The sequence below is a fragment of the Pseudonaja textilis genome, chromosome 5 (genome assembly GCF_049901715.1).
Source record: "Pseudonaja textilis isolate UNSWEBS1 chromosome 5, rPseTex1.2, whole genome shotgun sequence".
Lineage (NCBI taxonomy): Eukaryota > Metazoa > Chordata > Lepidosauria > Squamata > Elapidae > Pseudonaja > Pseudonaja textilis.
The window spans coordinates 70,777,125-70,800,001 of NC_141994.1; the positions used below are offsets into that span (position 1 = coordinate 70,777,125).

The 22,877-nt window shown below is 41.2% G+C and overlaps 1 long non-coding RNA gene across 1 annotated transcript in view; it reads left to right on the forward strand.

Moving 5' to 3' along the window:
- Positions 1-14,578: 14,578 nt before the first annotated feature.
- LOC148125691 (uncharacterized) overlaps positions 14,579-22,877 on the forward strand; it is a 49,161-nt gene continuing 40,862 nt past the window's right edge. The window contains exon 1 of the long non-coding RNA XR_015743945.1: positions 14,579-14,595. This is a non-coding gene — a long non-coding RNA (uncharacterized LOC148125691). The remainder of the gene's footprint in view (positions 14,596-22,877) is intronic.

Genomic DNA, 22,877 nt, shown 5'->3' on the forward strand with positions numbered 1-22,877 from the left:
AATATGTGTAAACTTTCACAAAACCTGTCAGGTGTCAGGTGATTGGGTTGTGTTTTGGTCTTAGAAAATTGCTGGATATTCTATCATAGAAAAGCACAAGAAAGCCTGTTCTTCCTGCGCCAACTCAGAAAGCTCACACTGCCCAAAAAGCTGCTGATCCAGTTCTACAAAGAATTATTGAGACTGTCATTTATATCTCTATAACTGTCTGGTTTGGCACTGCACAAGCCAGAAAGAGGGCTGTGAAAACACCTACAGACCCCTCACATTCTTGACATAAACTGTTTCGACTTCTTCCCTCAGGAAATGTTATAGGGCATTGCACGCCAAAACAACTAGACACAAGGACAGTTTTTTCCCCTCATGCTATCACTCTGCTAAACAACTAATTCCCAAATACTATTAAACCACCTAGAAGGGCTGCATTCAGTGGTAGGATTCAAATTTTTTTACTACTGGTTCTGGAGGCGTGACTTAATAGGTGTGGCAGGGGAAGGATATTGTAAAATCTCCAGTCAGAGGTAGTATTTGCCGGTTCTCCAAGCTACTCAAAATTTCCACTACCAGAACTGGTCAGAACCTGCTGAATACCACCTCTGGCTGTATTAATATTATTCTTCTCATCTTTTCTATTATCTATTCCTTATCTTCTTATGACCATAAGAAGTTGCTTGTATCTTATCATTTATATTGTTTAATTTAGTGTCCTGATTTATGGTGATTGCTTATTTAGTATCCTGTAACTATCAATGTGTTGTATTGTATGATTTATGATTAATGCATTTTATGATTATAATCATGATTTTTTGCTTGTATGTACACTGAGAGCTTATGCAATGGAGATAAATTCCTTGTGTGTCCAATCACACTTGGCCAATAAAGAATTCTGTCTATTTCTATTTAATGTACAGGTTTTTTTTTCATTTTCTAAAATATTGGCTGTGCTGAGTTTCCAACAGTGAATTTTGTTCAAATGGATGGAAGTTAATTTTAGAGCCCCTACAAAAAATGATTGAAACTAAAAACAAATCTGATCCAGGGTATGCCTGTCATTGGTTAATGTTAGGAATATAAGTCACCTAACAGGTATGTGGGTTAGAAATATATAAACCAGGATAAACATTTTAAAACTGTATCTTTAAGAAAATGCAAAACTGTAATTAGGTGTGGTTTCTCAAATGGCCATAAGATGGAGCCAGAAACCTGGTTTGTCTTAGCCTTAGTCTCAGAAGAGAGTGTAAGTCTCTGTTTCCTTCTGTTGGAAAGTATTGCCGTTTGTCCATTTCTTCTAATTGACTGATATTTCTAAATTTGATGTAAGTCTGATACTGAACTGGGTTTTTTTGACACTGGACTTTGTTATTGAATTATCCCCGGATTGAAAAAAACTGACTGATCTACCTGTGAATGATTTTGGATTGCTTGTTTGGACTTTGCTTAACGTTTCTGGAAGTAAAAACCTACATTTACTCTACAGTGTATCTGTGTGCTGTATGTGTATTATTCAAACACTACTCTCAAATACATCTCCCTGTATGTGCTCATTCTCCTAACGGGGAATTACCTCAACAAACAAATTTATTTTAGATAAGAAAAACTATGGTTTTGAAATTATTAAAAATAAATTTGAAATTGTACACATTCATATAATAAATATCTTATAAAAATATGTTGAAGTTGAATTTAGAAAGTGAATATGTTAAGTATTGTATGATTCAATGGGCAAGAAATTTTGACTATAACACTGCTGGAGCGGTGGACAAATACATGGACCAAAGGACTGAAAAAGTGAAACTTTCACTTCAATCATGGAGTCGAGGGTCTTTCTTTCCTAAGAACCAAGTTGGGACAAGCCTGACACATACAGATAGTCCTTGACTTAAAACAATTCATTTAGTGACCCAGGATAGTGCAACTGTCATAAACATGGGTCAGTTGCCAAGTGTCTGAATTTTTATCACATGACATGAGGATGGTATGGTGGCTCTAAGTGTAAAAAATGGTCATAAGTCACTTTTTCAGTGCCGTTATAACCTTTAACAACTACAGTGATTCACTTAACAAATGTTACAAGAAAAGTCATAATTTAAGACAAAACAAATTTTTCCCTTAGCAACCCAAATTATGGGCTCAATTGTGGTTGTAAGTCAAGGACTACCTGTAAACTGTGAATAAGAATGGTTGAAATTGATGGCAATATGGCTGTAAGAAAAGAGTGTTTTGCACAGGGGACAGTAAATCTTTTTTTCTTTTTGCCAGCTCTAAGTTGATTTGATGGCATTAACTCAGCTGTTGGGATAAACTTTGCAGATGACCAAAGGAAATGAATGCAGAATAGAACAGACATAACTCTTCCCAGGATGCAGACATTTAATGCTCAGCCTCCCCTACAATTGAAGGATTTGCACGTCTAAAATACTTGTGATTTCCATTTTCAGAAACGGGATTCCCCTTTTTTCCTGACTGCCACGCTGCCCTCTTTTTCTTTCAGAAAATATCCCTCCTGCCTCCATCCACTGTTTTTGCTTCCTGATCCCTTAAGTGTGCGGAAAATTGTTGCCTTTATCTTGGAATAAAGCTGAAGGGCATTCCAGTCTTCACTGAAAAGTGAGTCAGAAAAATCTTGTTTTACTTGACTCTTCCCTTCCCTCTAACAAACTGTGCATTAAAGTCAAGATGCAGATTAAAAGTGCATTAACAATGTCCAAATAAGATTACACAGAATACCACATTACTGTATTTGTAAGAACTTTCTGTTTTATGGCTGACTCTTCCCTTGCATAGTTTTTCCATTCTTGACCACTTGTAAAATCCAGAGATAATTGTATTATCTCTTGAGATTACTTCCTTGAAAGATTGGAATCTGGTGGTTTTCCAAATTATTTCTAACTAGCTCTCTGAGTTTGCATTTTTAAGAGATTTAAAGTACCTGCAGAATGTCTCCAAATCATGGAAATGGAATATTTGGGTCAGAGTTGTACAGTCCAGAGAAAACCCAAAACATTATTGAATCTTCAGTGTATTCAATGAAATAAAGGTAGTCCTCGACTTACAAGCACAATTGAGCCTAACATTTCTGTTGTTAAGCGAGTTTTGTCTCATTTTACAAGTGATAAATTGGTAACCCAGTTGTTCAGTAAAACTTGCTTCCCCACTGATTTTGCTTGTCAGAAGGTAGCAAAAAATGATCACATGACCTTGGTCACTAAATGAACTATTGTAAATCAAAGACTACTTATATATATATAAAGTAAAATCTTTGCAATTACCTGACCTACTAAAAATAAGGGTAGGGCTGAAGTAGATGTCAAAAAACGCAGACTATTTGTAGCTCAGGGTGGAAATGAGGGGGCCTTGATGCTGTCTGAGCTTGTTGTCTTGCAGACATTTCATTACCCTAACTAGGTAACATCATCAGTGTTACAGTAGCATTGATGAAGTCACAGAGTTAGGGTAATAAAATGTCTACAAGAAAACAAGCAAGCTCAGAGAGCACCAAAAATCCCTGAAGTAGATATCCCCATGCATTCAGTCCCAGATATTTCTAAATGATGCTTTGCAAACCCTCTGAAATTCTGGAAAGCTGTGCCCAGTTTCCATGAACAGTAAACTATTCACCTTTTCAATACCATTATCTTTTTTAATGTCAAAGATTTAATCTATCAGTTTTAAATCAGTAAATTTCCACTTAAACAGGAATGATTTGTCCTACCTTTTCAGTAGCTCTTGCCCCTTAGATATGAGTCTTCCAAGAGATTACTGGGAAAGTGAGGCTAAGCACTCCTGGGAATATCATTTATACACTGTTGGGATGGAAATTGTGGGCGGATGACATGTTGCTGCTTTTGTTAAATTGCACAAATCCATAGGAGCATTTCAAAGTGTAAAGGAGGAACCCAAAAATCAGATTTCCACAGACCAGTTTTGAAATTCTAAGACTTTGTCCTTAGCAAAATTTCCATTATTACTCCAACTTTATAGCTCCTTAAGTAACATTCTAGATTATCTAGCTTGTTTGCTCTCAGTGTGATCCACAAATTGCTCTTTATCTTAAAGTCCTAATGTTCTGCCACCAAGCAAGGAACAATTAATTTCTCTTGTGAAATGGGACTTTTTTCTCCTATAAGCAACTCAGCATTTTTATGCATTTAAAGGACATGTTCACAGCATTATCTAGAGCATCCACTTTTCTATCCAACCCTTTATATCTCCAGTTACCACTCACAATGTTGACAAGTCTTCTTTCTCTTGCTAGTATTCTTCATTCAGCGTTAAGTTCATCTCTCTTCAAGCCCACTCTTGTCACATATGTCCTGTTTGGAGAATCAGAAGGAACACTGTGTTTCCTTCTGGTTGTTATCAAAAGCAAGAAATGAAGGAAGGAATGGCCAAAGAAAACATAAAGAACAGAGAACTCATGCAGGATTTGGACGAACAGAGCTAGAAAAGCCTGTGTATTCTACCAAAAATATTCTCCACTAGTCCTACCTGGAAGATCAGAGCTGCCAATGACCAAATAACCACTAGATGGCACTAAGGATCCCTCCGCAGCATCCACTTTAAGAACCCCCTCATGTCTTGGGTTTACAAAGGCAGGAGCTGCCATCACTAAGAGGTGTGGATGTATATCGTCATGCTTTATGGTTATCACTTAGCAACAGCGATCCCAATTTGGGTGCTTGGCAATGGGCATGTATTTACAGATAACAGATAACAGATCATCAGAGTTGGAAGGGACCTTGTAGGTCATCTAGTCCAACCCCCCGCCCAAGCGGGAGACCCTACACCATTTCTGACAAATGGCAGTCCAGTCTCTTCTTGAAGGTCTCAAGTGACGCTCCCACAACTTCCGAGGGCAACTTCTGTTCCATGGGTTGATTGTTCTCACTGTCAGAAAGTTTCTCCTTATTTCCAGGTTGAATCTCTCCTTGATCAGTTTCCATCCATTCTTCCTTGTCTGGCCTTTGGGTGCTTTGGAAAATAGTTTGACCCCTTCCTCTCTGTGGCAGCCCCTCAAATATTGGAAGACTGCTATCATGTCTCCCCTGGTCCTTCTCTTCCCTAGACTAGCCATGCCCAGTTCCTGTAACTGTTCTTCATATGTTTTAGCCTCCAGTCCCCTAATCATCCAGGTTGCTCTTCTCTGCACTTTTTCTAGAGCCTCAACATATTTTTTATAGCGTGGTGACCAAAACTGGATGCAGTACTCTAGGTGTGGTCTTACTAAGTGTTTATAGAGTGGTATTAGTGCCTCACTTGATCTTGATTGTATCCCTCTGTTATTGCTTCAAGTGATGAAGCTCCCACAACTTCTGAAGTCAAAGTTGTTCCATTGGTTGATTGTTCTCACTGTCAGAAAGTTTCTCCTTATTTCCAGGTTGAATCTCTCCTTGTTCAGTTTCCATCCATTATTCCTTGTCTGGCCTTCGGGTGCTTTAGAAAATAGCTCGACTCTCTCCTCTCTATGGCAGCCCCTCAAATATTGGAAGATGCTATCATGTCTCCCCTGGTCCTTCTCTTCCCTAGACTAGACATGTCCAGTTCCTGTAACCATTCTTCATATGTTTTATTCTTCAGTCCCCTAATCTTCCTGGTTGCTCTTCTCTGCACTCTTTCTAGAGTCTCAATTTTTATTTTTTTTATAATGTCGTGACCCAAACTGGATGCAGTACTTTAGGTACTCTGTATGCAGTACTCTTTTTGTGAGAGTTGCAGTATCCTGAAGTCATGGAATCACCATTTGCAACCAAGCAAAGTTAACAGAGGACGCTGGATTTGCATAACCATCACTGAACAATTGCAGCAATTCACTTAACAACCATGGGGGGAAAAGGTCATACATTCATTGTGTCTGACTCTTGGCGATTCTCTGGGCCAGGACTCTCCATATCTTCTGATCTTTGAGTTGTTCTATGCTGTGGCTGGTGTCAGCTTTGATGGTGTCCAGCTATCATGTTCTTTGGCTACCTGGTTTCCTTTTATCACTAAATCTTCCCAACAAAATTGATTTCCTTAATGCAAGGGTGTCAAACTCAAGGCCCATGAGTCAGATTGACCCATGGGGTGCTTAAATCTGGCCTGCGGGGCTGGCCTGGAAATATCAAGGGTCTAGTCAATGGTGGCTCTGGCAGCTAAATGGGCCCGTGTCTTGTTTTAATCCTCCATGGCCTCCTGCAGCACTCTGCTGATTGAAACTGGGGCTGAAACAGGCTGAAAAACTGGCCAAAAATGGGCTGAAAACCTGGCCAAAAACAGCTGAAAAATGGGCCCAAAACAGACAAAAATGGCCCTCAAAATGGCCAAAAATGCCCCCCCAAATGCCAGTTGAAATGGGCTGAAAAACTGGCTGAAAATGGGCCCAAAACCAGGCCCAAACAGGCTGGAAAATGGGCTGGAAATGGCCAGAACTGGCCCCAAAACAGGCCACAAGGCCTGTTTTCAGCCATCAAAGTGCTGCAGGAGGCAACGGAGCGTGAAAATAAGGTGGAGGAGGGGCTATGCGCGGTCCCCCTGTGCCCTGTTTTGGTTGGCAGGGTGCTACAGAAGGCATCTGTCCCCCCACCCCAAGCCACCCCCACCCACCTCCCGCAGGCCTGCAGAGGAAAACTACAATGCTGATCCGGCCCTTGAAGAAAACCAATTTGACACCCCTGCTCAATTCATTCTCCTGCACGACATGGCCAAATTAAGTTCCTATGATCTTATCTAAACTTATGTAGTCTCAGATTAACACATTCCTGGCTACCTATTTATTTAGGCCTTTTTCTCCTTGTGATCACATCACATATGCTGCACCTCTACCCCCTTGTCATTACTCCATTCAGAGGAGAAAATTCTTGTTGCCAGAACCATTGAAAACACAAACTGACTTCCAGTAGCCTTGGCATAGCTGATCCTCCCAGTAATTCCACAAGAAGCTTATCGATAGATGTCTATTACTAGTCATAACAATTCGTCCTGATGTTGTTCTGATAAAGGTATTCCCCTCCCCTATATATGTGAGCAGGGTTGGCTACCAAACCCCTCATTTACGTGCAAATTGCTGAAAGTGTCCTTCTACAAGCTGACTTGACCCTCTGTGGCAACAAGGAAAATAATCAATCAGGAATCTGAGGCCCGGTAAATAAAAATATCTACATTTGCTGATCACATCTCAGCGATTATGTAAGAAGAAACAATGAGAAAGTCACCCAGGTGGCTTTATCAAAAACACTGCAACCATCATGTGGAAATATTGCAACATCATGCAAAAAACATGGCAGTATCATCCTGCAATTTGCTCCAGATTGGCCTGTCTTTTCTTTGTCTCCTGTCTTTAAAATAATTTTAAAAATTTAAATGTTTAAATTGTCTTGAAAATGTCCCTTCCAGCTCTATTCTGATTGATTGATTGATTGATTATAGCAGGCCAAAGATGTGTAAATTATGCTTCTGACTTTGTTCAGGAACAGTTACAAGGCTATCTACAGAAGAGAGAATTACTACATACACAGAAATGAATGTATTGGCAGGCGCAGATTAAAATCAGGACTCAGGACAGCTCCCAGAAATGCCAGCATTTACAATTTGAAAAACCAAATATTTCCTGGAACACATGGCAGCCCTGTGTTGTTTTTCTGGCAATAAGTTGAAAATCATTTTTCAATGTTTCCTCTGTGGCTCTGGGGAAACCTTTTCAAGAAGCAATATTTGGGACTGTCACTAATTCAGGAAGGTGATTTCAAAAATGCTGGGTCAGAAAAAGACTTACGTATATTTTTCCTTTTTCTGCCCTCATTAGAGAAATGCTGTAAGGATTTGCTGAATTCACCTCACATCTTCACTTGAATGTTTCTGCCAGTCTTTATCAGAAGAAACTTGTGAGGCAATGAGAGAATAATTTTGGCTATATTTGTGAGACTGAGAAAGATAATAATGGCTAAAAGAGAGGTGGCTTTTAAAGAATTGAACATTTGCTGACACAGTAAGTAGCTGCGCATGTCTCAAAATAGTTCAGTTCCTCTCATTTATTTCCTGAAAGGTTGTACACTCTTTTAGAGTGCAAAAGCCCATCTATATAACCTCTGAAGAGAAATAAGGCACTGTTTTGGCAGTATCCACATAGCACACCAAGCTAGTGATTGAATTAACCCATTTTCTGTGTTTGTAACAATAGTTTGAAACAAGTGAACTCATCAGTCTGCATTTTCATAGCCAAAAAGTTTGTATTAATGAAAACTAAGTTCAGCATGTTATGCAGAAAACAGATGCTAGATTTCTTGCTGACACCATTGTGTTTGTTTTGTGAATGCAACCTTGGTCTGGGCAGGGAGGGAATTCTTAAGCTTATTAAGAAGCAACAATGAAAAGACTAACTGCCACAGTTCCCAAAGTCATTTTTTCCAGCATTTTCTGAATAGGATCTATTTTATCCTGATCAATATTTGCATGGCTGCTCAGAAGTGTCTGTGTTTGCGATATTTGCGTCAGTGATGAAATCATCCCTTGCATCATATCCCCAATGACATTTGTGTCATAGCCCTTCCTAATTTTTCTTTTATACCTTTTCTTTCATAGTCTGCTCACTTTCTTTTTCTAGGGTGGCCAGACTGGGGCCATATCAATTAAAATCAAACATTTAAAGTTAGGTTGGGTGTGTTGTGTGAGACTGCTTCCATGCACACTTTCCCTAGTTCTGGATCTATGGACACAAAGAGTACAGACGGTCCTTGACTTACAACCTCAATTGAGGTTTCTGCTGCTAAGTGAGACATTTGTTAAGTGAGTTTTGCCTCATTTTATTGCCAAAGTTGTTAAGTGAATCACTGCAGTTGTTAAGTTAATAATACAATTGTAAAGTGTATCTGACTCCCCCGTTGACTTTGCTCGTCAGAAGGTTGCAAAACCTGATCACATGACCCCCCTGGGACACTGGAACTGTCTTTTTTTAATTATTATTAAAGTTTTATTTGGGTTTTCACACAACAATACAAATAAAACATCTTTTTTTTAAAAAATAGCATGGTCCTGGGTTACACTTCTTTATACAGACACAAACTCAATTTCATGCTCATTTTTATGTTCTATTCCATATCTTATTACTCTTTTGCATTTTCTATATAGTTTTTCCCCCTCTTTTAATTTTCTCAATTTTATTTTGATTATCTCATCTCAATTCAAATCATTATATTTATACCTTTGTCTGTCCTGTTTCAATTTCATATTATCTTTTCTCATTAAACAAATTTTCTCCTGTAATTACTAATTGGAGTATGACACCTTTATATCTTTTAATTTTATCCATTCAACTCTTGTTTAAACTTCAATATATACCTTAAGGATGTAACATTCAACATAATACATAATACATAACTTCCAGTTGAATTCTGCTTGGTACATTCTTATAATACGCACTATATTCTTTAAAAAAAAGGATTATAAATATACGTAATTAAAACCCTCATTCCATTCCAATTCAGTTCTATCATTAATATTCATTAAAATCTTAACATCTTTAACATTTCTTTTCAATTAAATATCATACTTTCTTGAAAACACATATAATCTCCATAATTAACTTTTCCCTGATTTCTCTTCACATATATTTTATAAATCATTAAATATTCATTTTATTACATTTATTTATTAACAAACATTCCACTAAATTACAATGACTATTTTATCAAACATTTTAATCATACATTGTTTCATATTTTCTGAAATTATTTCTATTTCTAATATAACAATACTATCTTATGTACCTTTGCAGAATCCCTTTTTCAATTTGATTCTCACCCATTATCTCTAAATAGGCCCTGTTTTTCTATATCTTGTTTCTGTCCTTTATAACTTCTTTTCCTTTCTTTCTTCCATCTCTTCTTCTCCCTCCCCTTTTTACCCCCTTGTGTCTCTATTTGTAATTCTCTCTTCTGCATTTTCCTCTTCTGTTGCTTTCTGATTTTATACATTTTTCAATCTATTCTTTTGTTGGGTTGTTTTTCCCAGTCTTAAACTTTCCATTTTCTTTCCCCACTTTCCTTTTTCCCCCCACCTAAAATTACTTGTTCATTAAAGATGGCTTCTTCTTTGTCCCAATCTTCTTGTTCTGTGGGCATTTCTTGTTGTTTCTCAAAGTTCCAAATCTTCATTTCTAAGAACTGAAATACGAAGCCAAAAGAACCTCTCCCTTCTTGTGCATCTTCTTTGTACTTTTTAAGTTCCATTTTCAGTCCTTCTAAGAGTGGAGCCATTTTAAGCACTTTTAAACAACCACCCAATTGATTTTAGTCATTCAAATGCAATAACCAAGAATCTAGAGATCACTAAGTAATCCAAATACTCCCGAGCTATTTCTTCTTATTTCTTTTTTCACTTTCTCTTCCTGGCGTTTTACTATTTTGTTGCCATGTTTCAGTTAAAATGTATCTTTTAGAAGTCTTGTTGAGCTTTTACTGTGAGTTCTTTTTAATTCCAGGCAGTCTCCTCCCTTCCAGATCCTGCCCTTTTATTCTTTTTCTCTCCTTTCCTGTTTTCAGAAGCTTTTAAGTATCCAGAAATCTTTATTATCTCTTTGACTTTTTATTTTCAGCATTAAATGCCTAGTAATGTCAAAGTGGATTTTTTTTCCAATTTCTTGCTTAAATCTCTTAGCTGTCAGTATAGGAAAAAGAAAAAACCAAATCCTTTCCCTTTTCTCTCTCCTTCACTGCTTAAAGATCTTCTTTGGGAACAGTATTATTATTTTTTTAAAGTTTAAATTCCAGGGTACCTTATTTGTTGCTTTTGCTGTTTGACCTGGTCAACCAAAACTTTCTCTTCTTATCTTTCTCCTGCACATTCTTTTCCGGTCGAGTTCTTCTTTGTGGTGGCCATTTCTGACCACTGCTACAACCACCTTCGGGAAAGGGAGTAATGGCCAGCTGAGGATGAGAGATGCAGCTCTCCTCAACCCTGCAGGAAGTCTCCCGCTTCTTCACCACCTCTACGGGGTGGCTTAGCCCCCAAACCAGCCGGCTCGGGGAGCTCCAGCGGGGAGCACGGATCAAAACCGCGCAGAGTCGCGGTTTCGGTCTGTTGCCGAAGAAGCTCAAACCGGAAGTTTACTGGAACTGTCTTAAATACAAGTCAGTTGCCAAGCATCTGAATTTTGATCCCATGACCACGGGACCATGCTGCAAAGGTCTTAAGTGTGAAAAATGGTCATAAGTCACTTTTTTTCAGTGCAGTTGTAACTTTGAATGGTCACTAAATGAACTGTTGTAAGTAGAGGACAACTTGTACTGTGACATCAAATGAAATCGTATCTTCATCTTCTTCTATTTTTAGGCCTTTGATTTTCTGCAGCTTGGAGTTGATAGTATATTCACTCCCCTCTGTGAAATGTCCAAGCTTTTTAGTAAGTGATTTACAGATCATGTATATTGGGAACCTTTAGCAACAATACAGTTGGATGAAGAACATCTATCTGTGGAGTTTCTCAGTCGTCCAAGTCATGATTGACATTTATATTTTAATAAACAACTACAGGATAATATAGGACAGCCTTTGTAGAAAGCCATTGTATTGAAATCAAAAGCTATAACTAGGCTGGTGCATCTGAAAGGGTCAACTAAGTCAGTGGCCGGAATCAAGAGCCACCTTACAATCCTGTTCTGATTGGAGAAGCTGGAAAGGAATGAGGCCAAGCCCCTCTTTTTTGCACCCAAAGAAAAGGCCACCTCTTGCTTGCAAGTGATTCCTGCCGAGGACCTGGGAGCCTTGTTCACTGCCTACTCCGCAGTGTAACAGGTGCAAGATTTGCAGCAGCTTTTTTTTTTTTATACAAAGGAGCTGTGGATCCATGTAATGTGGTCTACAATGGGCATCGTGCTACCTTCTGGGACTCCACACCACTCCACTCAGGCTCATTCAAGAAAACAGGATGAAAAGCCAACATGCTGCTGTTAGAAATAAGAAAATTCAAAAATAAAATGTAGGTGAAGAGAATAGTATATTATAGCATTAAGCAGATAGTTGCTCTATAGACCTTTGCTATCTTGATTTAATCCTGCTGTAACTATATACTGCTCAAAAAAATAAAGGGAACACAAAAATAAGACATCCTAGATCTGAATGAATGAAATATTCTTATTAAATACTTTGTACATTATATAGTTGAATGTGCTGACAACAAAATCACACAAAATTTATCAATGGAAATCAAATTTAGCAACCCATGGAGGTCTGGATTTGGAGTTACACTCAAAATTAAAGTGGAAAAAAATACTACAGGCTGATCCAACTTTGATGTAATGTCCTTAAAGCAAGTCAAAATGAGGCTCAGTAGTGTGTGTGGCTTCCACGTGCCTGTATGACCTCTCTACAACACCTGGGCATGCTCCTGATGAGGTGGGGGATGGTCTCCTGAGGGATCTCCTCCCACACCTGGACTAAAGCATACCTCCTGGACAGTCTGTGGTGCAATGTAGGGTTGGTGGATGGAGCGAGACATGATGTCCCAGATGTGCTCAATTGGATTCAGGTCTGGGGAACGGGCGGGCCAGTCCATAGCATCAATGCCTTCATCTTGCAGGAACTGCTGACACACTCCAGCCACATGAGGTCTAGCATTGTCTTGCATTAGGAGGAACCCAGAGCCAACCACACCAGCATATGGTCTCACAAGGGGTCTGAGGATCTCAACTCGGTACCTAATGGCAGTCAGGCTACCTCTGGCGAGCACATGGAGGGCTGTGCAGCCCCCTAAAGAAATGCCACCCCACACCATTACTGATCCACTGCCAAACTGGTCATGCTGAAGGATGTTGCAGGCAGCAGAACATTCTCCATGGCGTCTCTAGACCCTGTCACATCTGTCACATGTGCTCAGTGTGAACCTGCTTTCATCTGTGAAGAGCACAGGGTGCCAATGGCGAATGTGCCAATCTTGGTGTTCTCTGGCAAATGCCAAATGTCCTGCACAGTGTTGGGCTGTAAGCACAACCCCCACCTGTGGACGCTGGGCCCTCATATCACCCTCATGGAATCTATTTCTGACCGTTTGAGCAGCCACATGCACATTTGTGGCCTGCTGGAGGTCATTTAGCAGGGCTCTGGCAGTGGTCCTCCTGTCCTTCCTTGCACAAAGGTGTAGGTAGTAGTCCTGATGCTGGGTTATTGCCCTCTTATGGCCTCCTCCACGTCTCCTGATGTATTGGCCTGTCTCCTGGTAGCACCTCCATGCTCTGGACACAACGCTGACAGACACAGCAAACCTTCTTGCCACAGCTCACATTGATGTGCCATCCTGGATAAGCTGCACTACCTGAGCCATTTGTATGGGTTGTAGACTCTGTCTCATTCTACCACTAGAGTGACAGCACTGCCAGCATTCAAAAGTGACCAAACCATCAGCCAGAAAGCATAAGAATTGAGAAGTGCTCTGTGGTCACCACCTACAGAACCACTCCTTTACTGGGGATGTCTTGCTAACTGCCTCTGTTTTCCACCTGTTGTCTATTCCATTTGCACAACAGCATGTGAAATTGATTGTCAATCAGTGTTGCTACCTAAGTGGACAGTTTAATTTCACAGGTGTGTGATTGACTTGGAGTTACATTGTGTTGTTTACGTGTTCCCTTTATTTTTTTTGAGCAGTATATTTTCTAATGCATTTACATACATTGCCCTAACTTTATTTAATCAAATGAAGTTAGATTTTATTTTTCAAAGCATCTGCTTAAGTTTACCAGACTTTTACTTTGCATAGGTGAATATGTTAGAGATGCATATAATCATTATGTTCTAAGAAAAAGTGCTGAATGTAACCTTAATATGTAACAAGTGTGGTGTTAGGAATAGATATGTATTTGTTCTCAGACCGATAGAAAGAGGCCCTGCTGAAGGGACATTCCTTAATGCCAAGTCATTGGGAGGTGTTGAAGGAGATGATGTGGTCTCCATAAGGCATTTCAGATTATCTGGGTCAATGTAGGAGGGGCATGGGGGTGTCAGGGTAGAAAAATATAACATGTAATGTGTTGAAATCTTAAGGTGTGGTTCTTGGCTTAAACTTCATGTTGAGGTCAGCTGAGATCCTACCGCTCTTTGCAAATAGCTTAACAAATAAAATCTCTGTGTTTTCACTGATCCAAGTTTTTGTTATTTGGATTCATTTCCAACGCTGCCTGATCTTTTGTTTCCCAAAGTGACGCTGGATTTATGAAGAAAAATAAATGCATACAAGCATCTACGGGGTGCCAGGGGACTAAGCATCTCATTTCCTGAACAGGATCTCTCTCTTGCTTCCCCCGATCCTGGGACATCCAGAGGATTTCTCCCTAAGATTTTCTGATGGCCCAGATGCTTCACCAACCTCTCTTGTTATTTCCCCTTCCTCTTTTTCTGGGACTTTCTTCATCCTTTTTTAAAGGCAGGATTACACCATATTTGTTCATTCATATGATCAGCCAACATCATTGATAGATTGACTGGTTGTTTATAATCGGAATAGAGCTGGAGGGGACCTCAGAGATCTTCTAATCCAGCCTCCTGCTCAAGCAGGAGAGCCTATACCAGGGATGGCGAACCTTTTTGTTGTGGTGTGCTGAGAGTGCGTGTGTGTGCAATAGTGTGCATGTGTGAGTGCTGGCAACTACAATGCAATGCACCCTGCCCCCACTGCTCATGCGCGCGCAACACCCCTGCCCCACCCTCTTACCTGCACTGCACATGTGCTCTCCTCCCAGCTGATTTTCGGACCGTTTGAAGCCGCTTTCATGCTCCCGGAGGCTCGAGGGAAGCCTCTGCAGCCTTGGGAGGCCGAAAAATGGGCCTTCCAGAAATACCAGAAATGCATTTTCAGCCACCAGAGAGCTTCTGGAGCCTGGGGGATCCTGTTTTCACCCTCCTGGAGGCTCAAAGGAGGTCTCTGCAGCCTTTGGAGGCTGAAAAACGGGCCCATTTCATCACTTCCAGTATTTCCGGAAGGCCTGTTTTTCGGCCTCCCAAGGTTGCAAAGGCTTCCCTCCGGGAAGCCAAAAACTGCCTCAAATGGGCTGAAAGTCAGCTGGGAGGTGCACGCATGAGCAGACCATGTAAGTTTGGTGGGGCTTGTGTGCCCGCACAAATGGCTCACGTGCCATAGGTTTGCCATCACAGGCCTATACCATTTGAGACAAGTGGCTGTCTTCTTAAAAGCCTCCATTGATGAAGCACCCACAATTTCTGAATTCTTCTCACTGCTAAGAAGTTTATCCTTAATTCCAGGTTGCTTCTTTCCTTGATTAGTTTTCATCCACTGCTTCTTCTTCTGTCTTCAGGTGCTTTGGAAAATAAATTGACCTCCCCTCTTTTTTGTGGCAGCCCCTCAAATACTGGAAGACTGCTGTATTGTCCACCCTAACCCTTCTTTTCTCTAGACTAGGCCATACCCAAATCCTGCAATCGTTCTTCATATGTTTTGGAACAGTTGCAGGAACTGGGTAAGAGGCTAGTCTTCTGCTATTGGTGGCCATTGAACGGTTCCCTCTACTTCCTCATCAGCTAAATATTTTACCACGAAAGATGAGAAAATCTTTGAGAGATCCAGGCAGGATTTTTCCACCTGAGGCCCTTTTCCTACAACAGGTTGGTAAGGAAAGACAGGTGTCCCCTGACATCCATTTTATGATGACCCACAATTCTGCGATATGTTGGAATGTATTATTCCCACCAGGTCCTTTCATATATTTGCTCAGTAATTATTGTGTTATGCAACACACACAAACTCTATGGTGGATAAACTGCAGCCACACCATCAGTTCTGCCTGGGGTGGAGAAGGAGGGAATTCACAGTCTGCAAATGGAATTTGAGGAAGGAAGATCATCCCATCCATTCTTTTCAAAGGCGTCTCCTCCCTCTCATTCTCCCTCCCTGTTCTCTATTCTCTCTCTCTCTTACATTCTTTTGCTGCTGTTCCTCCTTCTTTTAGTAAACCTTTAAAGGATGCTCATGAATTTTATTAGATGGCACAGTGCTGCCACCTTCTGCCTTCAGTTTAACACCAACAGAGGTCCTGGAAACTGCCGAGTAGCTATTTTTATTCACACTGTACTGTATCTTCTAAGGTCAAACCAGGTTTGATACCTAGGCCTTTGGGGTGGGGGGGCCGTCAGCTCAGCCATGAAACATTTAAAAGGCTAAGAAAAGTCGCTAGTCTGGGAGAAGATAATAAGAGCAAAGATAGAAGACTTTTCTTGCCTTCTAGTGCTTTGGAAAATAAGATGACTCCCTCTTCTTTGTGGCAGCCCCTAAAATACTGGAATACTGCTATCATGCCACCCCTAATCCTTTTCTGTAGACTAGCCATATCCTACAACTATTCTTCATATGTTTTAGTCTCCAGGACTTTAATCTTCTTAGTTGCTCTTCTCTGCAACATCTTTTCTGTGGTGACCAAAACTGGATGCTGGATGTTAACCAAGGTGGCAGTTCTGATTTGATAGAATGGCTCTTTATAGTCCACTAGTTGTCCATCTTGCTTATTCTCCAAATCCTGCACTTGCACAGATCATTAGATTCAGCTCCTTATTTCACACACTGCCAAGCTGGTTTTCTTTTCATTCTAGCAGGGTGTTAGTTGAGGGCAATGTGGTGATGCTATGCAAAATGCACTTAGCACTTAGACTTATATACCGCTTCACAGTGCTTTACAGCCCTCTCTAAGCGGTTTACAGAATCAGCATATTCCCCCCACCCCACCCCACCCCAACAATCTGGATCCTCTGAGGGATGGAAGGCTGCATCAACCCTGAGCCGGTAAGGATCGGAGGAATCAAACTCTTAGTAGCAAGCATAGTTAGCCTGCAGTACTGCCTTTTGACCACTGTGCCACCACGGCCAAAGGAAACAACAAAAGGGAATCATGGATGCCAACTAAAAATGCCAAAATGCACAGGCTAAGAAGAGAGAATGGGAATAATAGATGGTTAAAGCTCTTTTGGTGGCCTTCGTTGCTCCAGCTTTCACGGATGGCTCTGAAAAAGAGAGGGAAAAATATCCCTTTCTGCCCTTATTGTTGTGCAGGTAATCCTCAACTTATGACCACAACTGAGCCCAACATTTCTGTTGCTAAGTGAGAACATTTGTTAAGTGGGTTTTGCCCCATTTTTATGACTTTTCTCAGTGAATCACTGAAGCTGTTCATAGCAATAGCACTTAGACTTATATACCGCTTTATAGTGCTTTGCAGCCCTCTCTAAGCGGTTTACAGACTCAGCCTATTGCCACTCAACAATCTGGGCCTCCATTTTACCCACCTCGGAAGGACGGAAGGCTGAGTCAACCTTCCATACCTGGACAAACCCCCTATAAAAGTATCTTGCTGCACCCCATTTCTTTGGTGTAAGGCCAACTGTTTGCTTCATCCTTCACAGCTGCCTGGATCTCATTTTTATTTATTCTTGCACAACCCTGGCTCAAGTTGGAAATCCAATTACTCTTCTGTGTTATGTGTTCGTTTCCTCAGAAAGACAACAGAAAATAGCCAAGATCTAAATGGACAGGGGCCAAATAGCCAAATAGCCAGTTCCACCCCAAGGAAAAGTGTTCCTGGCCAAAATGCCAAGACCCCAGAACAAAGGATTAAGAAAGCTGTATACATGTTCACTAAAGAAGAAGCCGGGACCAGGCAGGATAATAAGAAATATCATCTAATAAACATTTTAGTAATAATTCTACAATTTCTTCTATTGGTCTCATGCTTCTGACAGAAGGCCGAGTTGTAGTCACCAAAAGCTGCCATTTACGCAAACCACAGTGACTACATCCAGGACTGAAAGAACATATTTCGAACGTTTGCACTGTGAACCGCAGTGGTTGCAGTGAATTACAAAACATCATACATTGACACACTCAGCAGAAGACTCACAAATGCATCCAGGCCTGATTACCCTCTTGCTTGTAGCCCAGAATGAAGCCATGTAGACTGAGAAGAATCGCAGAGCAGATAAAAGACCCTTCTCCAAGATTTAATCTCTGACTATTTTCTGTTACATTTTGGAACAAATGAACATATAACTGTTCAGTTCACAACTGTTCTTGTGGTACTTGCACTAGACTGACATTTCTGTGAAACTGTCTCTGTTGGCACCACCATCTTAAAGCTATGGGAGCCAACAGTCCAAAGCGAAAAGACAACCCACAAATTGTCTAGATTTGGCTCCTGTCCATTAAATTCCAGAGATGGAGCTAATAGAAATCAGCAAGGTGTGGTAGATATCAGGCCAAGTAGCAGGACTAGAAATCAAAGTATGGAAAATATTAGATATCCTGTCTCATGCACAGAGGTGGATTTGTAGCTGTGCAGAGGCAGATAGATAATTCCATAAGACATCCATAACAAAGTACATTTTTTGGTACATCAGGTTTGATGTTGGAGGGAAGTGAATCTCGTACTTTAGGTCGTACAACGTCAGTTGCGTAACTGACGTGTAGAGTCTGTGGTTGAGATTCATCCTTGTGCCTCTCTGATTGTGGGAGACTGTTAGGCAACTGAGGTGGTTCCATCTGCTCATTTTGTAGTGAGTGCTGCTCATCCAAGTAGGCCTTGACCCGTGTATCTGGGCTCTCCCAACTCTTCAAGGTTGAATTGGAGGGAGGTGTTGTGGGCCATCTTCCGCCATGCTGCGGCACGTGCCGTCTTTGTTGCGGCATCTCTTTGCCGTTCGGCCAATTCAAATTTGGCCTGCGCTTTGGCCATTTCTGCCTGTTGTCTGGTCTGGCCTTTGGCCTGTTGAGCCGCTACTGCCGCCTTCTGCTGTGTTACCTCCTCTGTGGCATGTAGCTCTGAGTCTGCTACTGCAGCTTCTACTTCAGCTTCTACAGCCCGTTTGGCATAATTTGTTGCTTTGGAGGCCTTAGATGTGCCGCTATGATGGGAGGATGCTCTGGAAGGATGGTGAGAGCTGGCAGCAGAGAATTGGCATGAGACACTGGAACCTGCCTGCGATCTAGCCAATTTGGGATGGAGGGAGAAGGCTTTCTTAGAATGGTGGGAAGAAGCTGCTTGGGATTGAAGACCTATGTCAGATGTGGACTTCTCCCTCGCCCCTTGTTTCTTTTGAAGTGCATTGAAGATCGCGGTCTGGAGGGAGTTTCTGCCTTCCCGGATGCTGTCTTCGCATTCTTTGTTCACCTCCTCAAAGCAATGAGTGTGTTCCTGGAACTCTAGGTCTTCCAGGTTTGACTGTATGTATTTAAGCTTGTTTTCATTGTCTCTCCATCATGTGAGGTGCTCTTCTAACTCCTTCTGCATCAGGAAGAGGCTCTCGAGGGGCAACTTGCTTTTGGGGGTGTCACAGATCTTGACCATCTCTGTCCATGCGTGTGCATAACGGTGATATTGCCTTTCCCAATCCTCTCTGAAGCATTTCACTGTGGGTGAGGTAAGCTTCCTATGCTGTCTGAGGTCGTAGGCCTTCTGAGGTATCGCGGCTTCTCCAGAGGGTTGGACGTCTAAAGGCAGTTGTTGAGAACTAGGCTCCACATTTACAACCAGGGTGGGTGGAGGATTCGGGTCTTCTGGTATACCAGAGACGTCTGTCATGGCTGAGGAAGTTGCCATGCTTCAAATTGGCAAAAGATGAATTTGGAAAAATTTAGTGGTGTCTGTGCAATTCCTTTTTGTAATAGGGTATGCTGCAAGCAGGTAACAGAAGGTAGAATTGCTGCTGGATTTAATACTTGAGCGCATAGGTGGCACTGCAGAGTCTGGGTGATGCTAGCACAGCACATGGTATGGCTGCTTCTAGGGTGCATTGTGAGCTTGTGACAGAAGGGGGCACTAGAGGTTGCATCACGAAGTCTGAAGATTAGAGGGCTGAACGCAGAAATATGCGCAGCGTAGCCTGAAGACTTGAGAGCAGAAGGCAAAAATATGCCTGTAAGGGTCGCTTGCTTCACAAGGTAGCAGCAGAGGGTCTGAAAGACACTGTTGCTACACCCATGTTAGGTTGCAGTTACTCCTGGGACCTTTGAATTAAGTTGATTAAATGGTGCATGATGATTTCCCCCCAAAAGGGGGATTGATATTGGTCAAATTGAATAAATTGTCCACGATAGTTTCAAAGGGGATTATCAATGGAGAAACACTCTGGTCAACATTGGAGAAACTGTGTAAAAATAATCAAAGTCTGGGAAATTTCTCCTTGAGCCCCAGATATAGCTGTGGGCTGTGTTGCTTAGGTCTCACTTTTTTTGTGGAAGGAAAAAGAGGGGGGAGAATTTTCTGCCTACTCTTGAAAAGGAAAAAAATGGTAAGAATTATTTGACTTCACTGTAGATTTCTTCTTGACCACCATATGGGGCTGTAGGCTGCTTTACTTGGGCCTGGTAGGTTGCAGGTAAACTTGGAACATTTGAATTAAATTGATTAAATTGTTCACAATGGTTTCAAAAAAAGGGGGGTTATCAATGCAAACATGCATTGGAAACTCAGGGAGATTTTTCTTTGAGTACCAGATGTTGCTGTGGGCTGCTTTAAGATTCAGAAAATCTTACAGAGTCCTGTTAAAATTCCCTTTTGGTAATCCAGACAGATTCCTGAGCCTCTGTGGGTGGATGGAGAAAGACGGGGGGAATCCCTCCTAGCAGCCAAGAGGGTTTTTTGAAAGTTGAGCAGAGAAGAATGGGTGGGTTAGAAAGCTCTTTGTTTGTAGCATGTGGGGAACTCCAGCCCCTCCCACCATGAGGTATTTTAATGACTGACTTCCTGTGGAAGCTTTTGGTTGAAATGGCTAGCTAGATGCAGTCTTTGTCTCAGAAGGAAAAAAGGAAGAAAAAGATAGCAAATCGTCTTCGGTTGCTAAAAATTGTAGATTCAACTGTAGTAACTGGGGAGAAGCAGGGCAGATGGGTCAATCTGGCTCCTCCCTTTGTTTTACAAATTGAGTCTTCCCAGTTAGGAGTTGTAATTTGAGACAAAGCACTTCACTCGCTGAAGAGAAAAGGAGGGGGAATTTGCCCCTTCCTGGCTTGATGCGAAGACAAAGAAATCCTGCTTCAGTAACAAATTTGATAGCCTTTGAAAGCCGGAGCATAGGATATTTGGAAAGTCTTGTGCACAAAGGGGGAGGGGGGAATTCTTGCCCTTCCCTGTAATTCAAACTGAGGCACAGAACTTAGCATTGTACATTCACTCCTGGCTTCAATATTACGTTGCTTTATCACAAATCCAAAATTAACAAATTTATTCTGATGAATTAGGATACATCTTTTACTGTCCTGTCTCATGCACAGAGGTGGATTTGGGAAGTCATTCCACTGATTAATTGTTCTCACTGTCAGGAAATTCCTTCTTAGTTCTAGGTTGGATCTCTCTATAATGATCTTCCACCTGTTATTTCTTGCCTTGACCTCAAGTGCTTTGGAGAATAAGTTGACTCTCTCCTCTCTGTGACAGTCCCTCAAGAACCAGAAAATTGTTTCAGTAGTGGGATTCAAATAATTTAACAACTGGTTCTCTGCCCTAATGATTTCTTCCAACAACCAGTTCACCAAACTGCTCAGAAAGTTAACAATCAGTTTTCCTGAACTGGTGCAAACTGGCTGAATCCCACCACTGCTTTTCTTGTCAGAAGAACCCTGGGAATTCCTCCAACCATTCTTCACATGTCTTAGCCTCCAGACCCATTAGCATTCTTGTACCTCTTCTCAGAGCCCTCGGTGGTGTCAACCTCTGTTTTGTATCATGGGGTCCAGAACGGGACTCCGTATTCCAAGGGTGGTCTCACCAGTGCAGTATATAAAACAGTACTAGCACTTGTGGGTCAGTACAGCTTCCTATGAAGGTTTTGCTTCCTAATGTGCCATTCTAAACATCTCCACATATTAGCTAGGAAAACAAGCCAATGGGAGAGGCTGTAATCTGTACTAGATTATACTCAACTGAATTTGGGGTTAAGTTATTTATTTATTTAGAAAGTTTATATTGCTGCCTACTCACACAGGGAGACCCGAGGTGGCTTAGAAGGTTAGAAAAACACAATATAAAAGAAATAAAAAAGAATAAAAAGAAAAATAATAAGATAATAAGTATAATAATTGTGTTACGACTGAGGGGGGCACGGTGGTTCAGCGGTTAAAGATGCTGAGCTTGTAAAGCCGACAGCTTGCGTTCGAGATAAGAGTATTGCATGATGGGTGAGCTCCTGTTCTTTGCCTCAGTTCCTGCCCAGCTAACACTTCAAAAGCATGCAAAGTAGAGTAGGTAAATAGGTACCACTTTGATGGGAATATAACTGTGTTCTGTGCATCTCAGTGTATAGTCACATGATTACGGAAATGTCTTTGGACAATGCTGGCTCCCACAGCTAAGAAACAGAGATGAGCACTGCTTCCCCCTACAGATGGACATGGCTGGACAGGGGAAGCCATCACCTTTATGTTATGATGAGGGATTCAGGCCAAAATCCTTTTCAGCCAACCTATTCAATCCAGGTTTAGGCAGTGGGTTTTTTTCTGCAACCAAAACAGATCATAGCAATTTAACAGCCTTTATTGCTAAATGTTTCCTGCAGCCAGAGTGAAGCAAATGGACCAATCTGGAGGTTCTTTTTGAACCACACCAACATGTCACCTGCTTTTATACAATGTCGATGCTGCCTTTTAGAAGCTGGCATGGAAAATGGAATTTAACTTAAAATGGAAAATGTATTAAGGCCTCAGTTCTATGCACCCTTCTTTAGAATTAATTCACGTTGGAACCAGAAGTTTCTACACGAAGAACTGGAGAATTCAGAATTATTGTTTGCTAAGATTTGACTCTAGATTAATGGCATTTAATCAATCAATCCATCAATCAATCAATGCAGGCGAAAACAGTGAAAAAACATGAAATTATTAGCAATGAGCTGTCATGCCCATGGTAGAGTAGGACTCT